Source organism: Molossus molossus, unplaced genomic scaffold (assembly GCF_014108415.1).
Source record: "Molossus molossus isolate mMolMol1 unplaced genomic scaffold, mMolMol1.p scaffold_m16_p_19, whole genome shotgun sequence".
Lineage (NCBI taxonomy): Eukaryota > Metazoa > Chordata > Mammalia > Chiroptera > Molossidae > Molossus > Molossus molossus.
The window spans coordinates 16,515,586-16,527,182 of record NW_023425354.1 but is presented as its reverse complement, the minus strand read 5'-3'; positions in this window follow the sequence as shown (position 1 = coordinate 16,527,182).

Below are 11,597 nucleotides of genomic sequence, written 5' to 3'. Positions count from 1 at the left end.
TGCTTTCTACAAATGAATAAACTTAAAAAAAAAAATGAAACGTTGGAAGGGGTATTTGGAAAGACAGCTATTTAAATTTTTATTACACACTTGATGTTAAAAACTAAGAATGGTTTAGAAAAACATATAAGTAAATAAATGAATGAATGAATAAATAAATGAATAAATAAATAAATATATATATATATAAACACACAGTACAGATGAAACTTTATTAGAAGACACATTAGCGAACAGGGCTATGGAACTGCAAGTGTTTTGTTATATAGCATGGACGTTTTATTTTACGTATCGGAACATAAAGCCATTTTACAACTGTGAAGTGTGTGGGTGCTCTTTACTCCGGACTCGTCCTTTCTCGGCTCAGCAGTGGTCTCTGCCTCCCTGTCGCTCGCGTGTTTTCTCAAGGGCCGGACGGAGCCCTCGGTGCCACCGACCATGGAGCCCCTCAGCTCGGAGAAGGACGTCAGGACGGTTGACTTCCTGCCACTCTTCAGGTGCCGGTCTGCACTGCAGGCCCCAGGGCCCAGAAGGGCAGGGTAGGCAGCCCGCGAGACTGTTACCTTTTAGCAGTCGGCACACAACCTGGCGATTTGAGGGAGCTGGTCCCCCACGTGGGGAATGCTTAGCGGGGTTTGTGCAGCTGCTCCAGGGAAGGAGCTGAGGAGCAGGAGGCTGGGGCTTTCTGGAGCGGCGGAGGTGAGCTCATCAGCCGCCTGCACCCAGAGAGGGGCTGCAGGCCCGACGGAGCCCCCGCCTGCCCACTCTGTCGGAGCCTGGAGGCCTGGCCACATGGCGGGGGGAGAAAGGAGAGGAAACCCAGTGCGGATTCACCCCGTTAGCTCAGGAGAGCAGCTGGTGTCAGAGGTGCTGTCGGGTCTCCCTCCTGACAACCCCTTGCCTCTTGCCCTCCTCTCGTGGCTCCTGCTCCAAAGCTGCTCACTGTCGTCCGCCATCCCCCATGCAGGCTGGTCCGGGAAGCCAGGAGGAGAGGAGGCAAGGGTCAGGGGTGCTTTTCAGTCTTCATCAGGAGTAAGATGCGATTTCCTGCTGGGTAAAAAGTCAACCTATTCCCCTGTTTCCTCCGACTCCTGCCCCTGTGGCTCTAGGGTTTCTGTCCAGCTGGACTTCTTCCTGCAGGAGGCCCGCTCCTTCTTCCCTCGCTGTTGGCTCCCAGCTAGGGCTTGTGGATCACAGAGGAAAAGTGCACTGAACTTGGCTGGGGGAAGGGGTCTCTTCCTAACACACCTGCTCTGCCCCTTTCATCCTGGGACACTGCACCTTCTGGGAAGCAGGCGGAGGCGGGGAGCTAGCTGTGCCTTCGTCCCCAGGCTCTGTCCAGACACAGGTGCCGGAGTCCCAGGTACAGGAAGCTGCTCCTGCAGGGATATTTCGCCTGTGGGCCCATCGCTTCCTCCCAGCGTCCTGGGAAGCAGGAGGTCCTCGGTCTTCCCCACCTGGGTATGGCTACAGCCAGGCCTGCGGTGGGATTTGTGGAACTTTCTGGCCCCTCTGAATCAACACGTCAATAAAAAGGGGGCACATGGGATACCCTGGAACAAAGGGCACTATTCAGTAGCGCCAACAGGTCGTACATCATCGGGCCAGAAACCTGCCACAGGAGAGTGTCTGCTGCTGCCGTGCCCTGCCTGGGAGGCAGAGAAAATCTACGAACATTCAGCTGCGAGGCCAGAGGCCGGCCACTCGGGGCTCTGCCCCCCAGCCCAGGGCCAGGCCGCTGGGGAAAGCCCCTGGGCCCTGAGCCGCCGGGCCACCCCTTGGCTCTCCCACAGCAGAGGAGCCTGGAATAACAAAAGGGAGAAGGAAAAAGAGAAGCTGGGTCAGACTGACAAATTGTTAAAAAACCAAACCAACTTCAAGCCTCTGCGGGGCCTCAGGGGGTCAAGAGGCCTCGGCTGGCCCCACTAATGGAGCCTGCTGGAGGAGTAGCAGCCCCGGCCTCGCAGTGTCTTATCTTACAACATAAAATTAAAACCCACTTAAAAGGCCGGAGGGCATGTTAACATTCCCCCTGCTGTCTAATTGAAGTAGTTCCCAGTGCAAAGGATTTCACTTGAAAGATGTCTCCCTCCAAGCCCCAGTCCTCCTGCCTGGCGGGCAGGGGAGGGGGCAGGGAGGGCCAGACTGTCATCCCCAAGATCAGCACAAGCTCGGGCCAGAAGAGCCCTGCTTCTGCTTGCTGCCCCCACCCAGGTGGCAGGTGGCGACAGTGAAGGTTAGGACAGGCTGGGTTGTTTTATATTTTTAAAAATTCACACATTCATTAGCAGCTATGTCAGCAGAGGCCAGACCCCTGACAAGAAGCCCCGGTAATGATTCAAACATGGCGAGCTCCGCAGTTCCTGCGGCCGAGAGGTTTCTGCCCTGTCCCCCGACAGGGCCCTCCTCCCTCCTCTGCAAATACCGTGCGGGTCTCCGAGGCACACGGAATCAATCAGGGCCGGCCTGTGAAGGTGGTGAACTTGCACTGGCCATCCTGGGTAATGGGAACCAGTCAGCCCGAAGCCGGCTGGGACCGAAAGCCAAGGTGACAGCTATTAAGCAATTGTGTGCAGAACAAAATGGCAAAGGGGCCAGGTAATCAGTTCCATGGCGATGGGCAGCCCAAGCAGCTGCAGCGTCTGTCGCAGCTGATTAGAGGGCCTGGCTGGAGCTCTCGGTGCGAGGCCATCGCAGATCAGAAACAGGCCCGGGATGAAAAGGAGAGAATGTCTCCGGAGGAGCAGGCGATGAAGGACTCTGTTTTATGTGACTGTGTTCTTCCTTCTCTCCTTGAAGAGAGAGTAGGGGGGAAAAAGCAAGCAGTTTGGAGATTAGATAGTTTTCTTTTCAGCCATTTATCATTATGAAAGAAAGTAGACAGGGCAGGGGCAGAAAAATCTCCAGCGGGATTTCTGCAAAGTCTCACTAAGAAGGACCAGGTTTGCACTTTGCAGCTCAGACGGCCCCTGCTGATTGCCAGGGCCTGGCGGGGTCTGCAGAGCGTCCAGAGCCCCTCCTGGCTAACGAGGGCAAGCAGGGCCCTGTGCTCTGAGGCTCGCAGGAATTCTCCTGCAGAACCCCGAACCTCCAAATTGCATCATCTGTGAAAATTAAAGCCTGAGTTCGAATAATGGGGAGAGGAGGCAAATGGGAAAGCAACAGATGAGACAGAGTCGTGCAAAGTCCCAGCAGGTTAGGCCCCAACTGTGGCCATTTACCTGGGCCCTGCTGTGTCAGCCTGAGGCCAGCACTGAGCCACTGGTGGTGGATGCTGGCAGCCAGCCTGGTTCTCCCGTGCTGGGGATCCAGGGAGGCGGGGCAGGGGGCACCCACAGGCACAGAAGAAGCAGTGAGGGACCGGTGATGGGGCTGTAGAGGGAATGAGAGAGGCTGAGGACAGAGGCAAGGGATGCAGAACCAGAGGGAGAGGGCTGTCCCGGAGCCGGGGGCGGGGGGGGGGGGTGCACATCAGGGCAGGAGGGCTCAGGGCTGGGGCAGGGCTGCTGGCGAGGAAGGGGGACGAGAAGAGGAGAGTGAAGGGTGCCCTCGATCAGATCATTCCTACAACAATCACAAATGGTTGATTAACCTGAATAAAACTAACCTCACTCACAATCTAAAATGCTAATTAAGTGATAAAATACCACTTTTGTCTAAGAGATTAACAAACATTTAAGAAGAGACGGGGTGGGGGGGGAGCTCTCTCAGTCATTGCTGAGATCGGGATAGTCTTTCTGGAAAAAGCAATTTGGTAGTTTGCACAAAGGCTCTAAAAAAAGCATTCAAATCCCAAAGAAAAGTGCCAGCACTGTGAACACAGCCTAATGCTGTCGTATGCATTGTGCTATTATTTTTTTAAAATTTTTTTTTATCCTCACCCGAGGACATTTTTCCATTTTTTGTACAGATAGAGTGGGAGGGAGAGAGAGGAAGAGAGAGAGAGAGGGAAACATCGATGTGAAAGGGACACATCGAGTGGCTGCCACCCGCACGACCAACCAGGGCCGGGGACAAACTGCAACCGAGGTACGTGCCCTTAGCGGTAACCGAACCCGGGTCTCTCCGGACCGCAGGTGGACGCTCTAACCACTGAGCCAAACCGGCCAGGGCATTGTGCTATTATTTTTAGTAGCCCCAGATTGGCAGAAAGTAAATTATGGTTCAGTAAATGATGATATACGCATATTCTGGAACATGATATGGTCATTGACATTATGTTTACAAAGTGCGCTTAATGACGTGGAGAATTTGAAACTAAGTGAAAAAAGAAGATCCTAACATAGAGTATGATCTCAAGAATATTTGAAGAGGAAAAGAAGCTATTGAGGTAGCCAAACAATAGATCATTAAATAGCAGTCAACAAAAGAATGAATATGTAAGTACATATGTCCAGGAGTAATAGGTATGTTCTCCCATGGATGTAAAATGCAAAGCAAAAACCACTGTGTGTGTGTGCACATATGTGTGTGTATGGTGTATGTGTGTGATGTGAGTCTGTGTGAGCCTGTGACATGTATTTGTGGGAGTGTGTGTGTGTGTGTGTGTGTGTTAGGGGCACAGAGAAGACGAGGAGGAGTTGTTTCTGATAGTCCCTCATACTTCTATCGCTGTGTAGTTTGACTGGCTACAATGAGCATGTGTTACTTCTGTAACCAAAAGATTTAATTAAATAAAAAAGGAACAGGAGCTGTGAGGATAGAAGTGCCTGAAACGAAAGAAGCAGCGTGAAGAAACCGTGCCCAAATGCTGCGGCAGCGGCTCTGGGGAAAGGGCAGCTGCTGGTCAAGGGGAGGAGACCGGCTCCAGGCCCCTGGCCCTGCGTCCCCCTCTCACGGCGTCCGCTGTGCTGCCCAGGCCGTCAGGGCCGCTGTGGCTCAAGGTCTGGGGCTCTGGCCTTCTCTGCTCCCTGGGGGACGCCATGTCTTCCCTGGCCTCTCTCACTAACATACACTACGAATCTCAAGTCTAATCTCGTTTCCCTCTCCAGACTGTCTCCCGGACATTTCTGTTTAAGGGATGTCAAGATCTCCAACACACCCTGTGTGAACCTGCACCCATCAGCCCCGCCCCACCGCCCCTGGCGTTCTGTTTGGTGAATGGCACCACCAACCAAGGTTGCTCAATGCAGAAACCTGAGCTCTGTGCCGACTCCTTCCACTCCCTACCTGCTGCCCCCAAACACTTGCCATATGCACAGGGTCTGCCCTGTCCCATCAGGCCTGACAGTGTCTGCCAGAGCAGCACGTCCGTCCGTGGGCCTGCGCTGTGGCCTGAGGCCTGAGCCTCTGCTGTGCCTGCCACGCTGTGCCGAGGAAGCGGGCATTGCTCCCCTGCAGGCTCCCCGGTGAGAAGCTAGCGAGCCCTCCTGCCCCCAGGTCTGCATCCTGGGTGTGATGCTCTCTGGTGTCTATCCAGCTACCTCCCAGGAGCAAGTGAGCTGCAGGGATACTAGATCCGGGCCGTTTCCAGCATCTGCCCTCCCTGTCCCTACATCTCTTTTTCCTTCAGGGATTCCAAGTTGTGCCCTCCCCCAACTCATCCACGGGAGCCCACTCAGCCTACGACAAAGACAGGACTAGCCTTGTCTCTCTCTTAAGAAGGGAAAAACCAAACTGAACCAAAGACAAGAAGCCCCCGAACATGGCTCCCGGTGTCAAGCACCCAGGCCAGGGTGCACGCTTGGGAAATGACAGTGCTCCTTAGACCTGTGTCCCTTCCCAGCTCGCTACCAGGTGCCCGGGGAGCGGTGGGCAGCGGCACTGAGACCTTACCAGGGTTTCCCTGCACACAAGCTAGTGAGCTCGCTGAGCTCCTTCCTCACGACGCTCTGCTCGGAACCCTCCTGGACTAGGGTCTAAGGAATTGGGAGACTCCTCTAAACGTGAGTGAATAATCTGTGGCACTCAGATTTACAGTCACCGCCACCAACCACAACCACCTACCACAACTGGGGCATGCGCTTGAGTTATCCCCCCACCCCCCCAGGCAGGCTGATCGAAGGAGGGGCTGTCATGGGGTCTCATCCTCTCCATGAGGCTGGGCAGTGTGATCCACACTCGGGAGTCGGCGGGTAAGCCAGGCACCTCGAAAACGACGGCCGAGAGCGTGGTGGGGCCCCCAGCCCTGCCTGGCGCGGGCGCAGAGCCGGGCCGTTCTCCGCTTCTCCACCCCGGGCACATGTGCTTCCTCGGACGACGTGGGAGAGGCTTGCTCTGGAGCCACTTTTCTTTGCCACCAAGAATGCCGAGCTGGGGTGCCCGGAGCAAGGGCTGGGTCTGTAAAATGACGTGGCTCCGTCAGGAATTATGGAAACTATGCGAGCTGCTTTTAATAGGATCAAATATAGCACAGCCGCTCCTCGGCCCGTGCTCGCGCCTGGCCGCGGGCTGCGCCGGCCTGAGGCCCCGCTGTCTCCGGCCGTCGATGAACGAAGTCTGCTCCGGACACAGCGGTGAGGAAGGCTCTGCCACTGCCGTCTGGCCTGTCACACTGCAGACCCCAACGCGAGCTTTGGACTTCTTCTGACATCCGTGTGGAGTAGTGAAAAGAGCTTGGGACTGGGCGTGAGGGGACGTGGGCCCCGGTCCCCGTCCTAGTCCTGCGACCTGCCCTGTTCCTGAACCTCCTTTCCCTCCCCCTCAGTGTCGCCCCCGCGGCCCTGGAGGTCTGACTCCGTGGGCGATGTCCGTGCTGTGCACTTCCCCACGATAGGGGACCCTGTCTGCCTCGCAGCGGGGCTCTCTCCAAAGCAGGGTGATGGAAGGAAGTACCAGAGCGTCTTTATTTATTTCAATCTCATCCTTTTCCAATATCTAATGTCTATATTAGTACAGTGGTACATATATAAGTACATTTATAAATCATAAACAGTATAACGGGAGTGCGTGCATTAAAGCTTGCTGCTGAAGGGAGCTGAACGTTTAGAAGAAGGCAGGGAGACAGCAGGTGACGGAGAAGCCACCCTGAGGCTCTGGGCTCAGCCTGACCCGGGCGGTCACCAGAGCGCTGGCTGGAGACGGGCGGGCGGTGTAGGGACGGGCCTGGCGCTCTCCCGCCCCATGGATGTGTCCCTGAGCTCTGTGAGCCCCTATCTCTCCACGTTAATTAGGGGTAATAAAGTGCTCCATTCAAGTTGCCCCCTCCCCCAACATGGGATGCCAGGTCTGCACAGGTTTCATTTTAGATGCTTAAAAGATGTGAGACTTCTTTTCCTGGGAAGCTCCTTTTATTGCTTTTCAGGACTTTATTGCTTCTCCTGTCTCACAGTTAAGCCTCCTTTTACAGATGCCAAAGCCTAGATCGATGTGCAGTTAGGTGTACAATGCCATGGTTGGGGGGGCATGCTGGGGCAAACCCCACTTTGTCTGCCCAGCACCCTGAGCACCTCACACTCCCAGGGGCTTGAGGCTCATCCGGGATCGAGGACAACCGTCAGGGGCACTTAGGAGAAGGTATCCCGCCACAGAGAGGCCGGCCATCTTCACCAGTGCCTCCAGGAAGGGACAGCTTGAGTTTTCCACTCCCCTGTCCAAAACCCATTGCCAAACTCAGTGATAGTGGGATTTAATCTACTGCTGAAAGTCCCAACTCTGCCACTGGCTTCTCGGAGGCGTTGGACAAGTCCCTCGGTCTTTCTTGGCTTCGATTTCCTCATTTATAAAAAGGGATGAGTAATATCTGTGCTGCCAACCTCCTAGGCGTGGTCCTTGGGCCAGATGAGATGCTCTGCATCAAAACACTTAGAAAGAAATGAAAGGGATTGCAATTAAAGCCTTCTGTTGGCCCAATTAGTACCAGTCCATGCTAATTTTTGCATGTTCATGAAAACACACACACACACACACACACACACACACTATTTTTTATAGACTAAAAATGGGGAATGGTTCCAAGGTATTGCACAATCTCATCAGCTCTGAGCGGCGGATGATTTAGCATCATCACCTGCCTTATCATTATCCTCGCCCTGCCTGCATCCTCCCCGTTTGACGAGGTCAATTTCCGGTACACACAGAGAAGCCTGTCGCTGTGGTCAGGAACAATCGGCCACAGTGCTCCTCTCGGGTTGTTGATCCTTTCATTTCCTCCAGCAGACTCCTGCAGCGGACTAAGGTCTAAGTTTTACACTGCTCTTTTGAACTGATCATTTACAACAGCCCTAAGCACCAACCTCTCTCACTTTTGCTGTCCAGCTACTGCTCTGGATGGCAAGATGGCTAATTGGGACATGATCCCAGCCAAATGGCAAGAAAGAGTCAAAACGCTGGACCTTAAATATCCTGCCCACAACTTTACAGCTCAGGCAGCCATGGAGGAAGCGTGAGTCATACCCAGGACGTGAGGCTGCTGCCTTGAGAAGGCCTCAGCAATGACATTTTTCACGCTTTTAATAAACCGCAGTATTATTAGAACTCACCAAAGCTGAATTTAATGAAAGTTTTAGGCCCTAAGGCCTGAATTTTTCTTTTTGTTGCAAAACGAAACCAACTGGTCCAATTCAAATTAACCCCAGAAAATGCATAGACTTTAATTATGTTTCTTTCATTCTTTTTTCCTTTCTCGCTCTTTTTTTCTCTCCCTTTCTCCTCTCTCTCATTTTCAAATTTTACCGGTGATTAGACTCCAGTAAAAGAAAAGGAAATGTACCAGAGGAAGAAGAAATAAGATATGAGAAACATATCCAGGTAGTCACAAGTTTCTCTATAGACTTCTTTAAGAAAACTTACTGGTAAGTGACACCAATTCATGTAAAAACTTTAAAAAAGAGAAATAAAAAGGCACAACATACGAGGTCCTCTCGATGTGTACCAGAGACGTAATGTGACTTAAAGGTCAGCTAGACCTGCTAAGCATCATTTCATAACAGGCCACGCTGCACGATACTGGTGCCCCAAACGAACCAGTGGTGACTCCAAGAATACTAGGAAGGCAAGTCCTCTATTTTCCAGTTCCTGGGGCCGAGCCCTTGGGGGAGGCGGGGTAATGAAACGTGCTGCTGTGCACCTGGCCTTCAACAACTCAGAAGCTTGGGCGGCAGGAAATCGCCCCACGGCAGCTTCCGTATGTGCAGGAGCTAGTGAAAAGACATCTTTTTTCCCCTCGCAGCTACGTTCTCAAATGTTCACTCTCCAGCCCTCACCCCAATTCGGAGCATAGTTACCCGATAGAGAAGGCTTTCGGATGCCTCCTAGTCCTTCCTGGAGGACAGAGCGCGCGCTCCGGCTCCTGGCCTCCCAGCCTCGGGGCCACCTTAGGGACCGCGCGGCCCTTCCCCAGGCAAGTCAGCAAATCCCCGCACGTGCCCAGAACCCCCACTGGAGCTGCTAGACTGCGAAGTCACCCAAGATGTTGGTGGGGAGGGAAACTATTTCGAATGCAATACCTTCCGCAGGAAGGGTCAGGAGACAGAAGGCGGCTGGGGGCGATCCCGGGCGCAGAGCTGTCTTTGTCTCAGTGGGTTCTTTCCTTCGGGGATCAGGGAAGTCCTTGCTTGGCATCAGGGCTGGCCTCAGGCATAAGATCCTAATTATTTGAATGGTATTTGTTTTCATAGCTCTTTTTTTTTTTTTTTTTTAATGTGTCCAGGTCCATGGCATTTTAATGCCTTATTAAACGGGAAGTTTTACAGCAGTCTGTCTGCTCAGTCTCTGGCCCATGCCTGTACTTTGTGTGCAGGGATTTTATCTTTCCTGCTGGCTGAAAATATTTTCCGAATTCCCTATAAAAGTTTTCGAGATTTCCTAAGACAAATAGAGCTCCACCAGCTCGAAAATGACCTGGATGCAGTTGGAATTACACGCAGACACGTGCGCGCCCTTGTTTACACAAAGCACCGGACTTCGCTGTTCTCATGAACTTAACCACAAATGTGCTGGTGCAGAGACAGCTCTACCTGGGACGGCTCCCCAGAACCCCATCTTTCACCGGTGTCCTCTGTCCTCTCCGATGGCCACAGCATCGGCAGAGCCTGTCCTGGATGCGGGGCTTATGTAAGAGCGGGCAGCAGTGAACAGCTGATGGGAGCCGCCTGACCTGCAACAGAAATCGGGGGTCGTGAGGACCACAGGGCCACCTGGAAGGAAATCAGCCGAGTCCTTCTGTTTACGTGTTAGTCTTTACAGTTTACGAAAACACGTTGTTCAGAGGCAAGCGGAAGGTAGAAAAGTATTGAAATAAACCACAAGTCAGGAACTTGGTGTTGTGGAAAGAACCTAGAACACACTAAGGTTCAAATCTCATTTCCAGTATAGTTTAGCACGGGATCTTGGGCAAATAAAAGGAGGGCAATTGTCTATGTCTACCTCAGGGTTACGTTGAGGCTGAAATGAAGTAAGGTGCACAAGACACCTAGAGCAGCGACTGACAAGTGATTGTAAATAGCCACCATTACTATGCCATGAGGGTCCTTAGGGCTCAGTTGGGCAAAAGCACAATTTTGGTGTGCACTCTGATTTTGGTAAGGGTTCTGGAGGTGGGGGGACGCCCAAGGGACTGGAGGCCCACTCTGGGCCACATACAGCACTAACTGGTGGGACCAGAATTTAAATCCAGATCGGACTCCCAAAACCTGTGCTGGTTCCAGTGTTCAGTTTGGAGAAATTAAATATGGAGAATTATGTCAGCTGCCTGCAACACAACCTAAGACTGAATCATCAAAATGAGGCTTATTTTGCTTACTTGGCATGAAAAATCCCCTCCAGGGCTAACTGCTGAGCCACCGGGGAAGCTCCCTCTGAATTTCTGTTTCACTGGGTCATTTTTGAGCCTTTCTCTCCTCGTGATGTTTCACTAAAAATGCCACATTTCACATCTAAGACAGACAAATGCCCTGGAGATGAATTGACAGGAGTGCCCAGCTCATTCAGAACATGTCCTGCTTGTACCGTGTCTGCTGGCATGAAGCTTGTCACGCCCGGAGACAGAAGATGGCCCGATGCTGCAGCTGGACAGGAGAATAATCAGGGGTCATGTTTATGCTTCTAGAGCTAAAACCTTTTTTTTTTTAAACTAATATGTTCCACTTTCAAAGAATCAGTGAAAACTCTCATTTTAAGAAATGTTTCATTCCTTGAAATTCTATTTGATTCCTTTTTATTTCAATTTAGTCTTTCTGTGATCTCTTTTTTTTTTTTTTATCCTCACCCGAGGATATTTTTTCCATTTTTTGTTCAGATAGAGCGGGAGGGAGAGAGAGGAAGAGAGAGAGAGAGAGAAACATCGATGTGAAGGGACACATCGAGTGGCTGCCGGCTGCCACCCATACGACCAAACCAGGGCCGGGGACAAACTGCAACCGAGGTACGTGCCCTTAGTGGGAACCGAACCCGGGTCTCTCTGTATCGCAGGCCGACGCTCCAACCGCTGAGCCAAACCAGCCAGGGCTGATCTCTTCTTTTTATGTGTTTAATTATCTAAAATGTATTTTTAAATAATCTGTGGATGATAATTATGTTATTTAAGGTTCGGGGGAGTTCTATATACACCATTTATTGGGTCTACTGCTGTTTCAGAACAGATTTTTCCTTCTAGTGTTCTATAATTTTGTAAGATCTCATCCTAATAAGGTTTTATCTCTGGTCAGATCCCTTCAAAA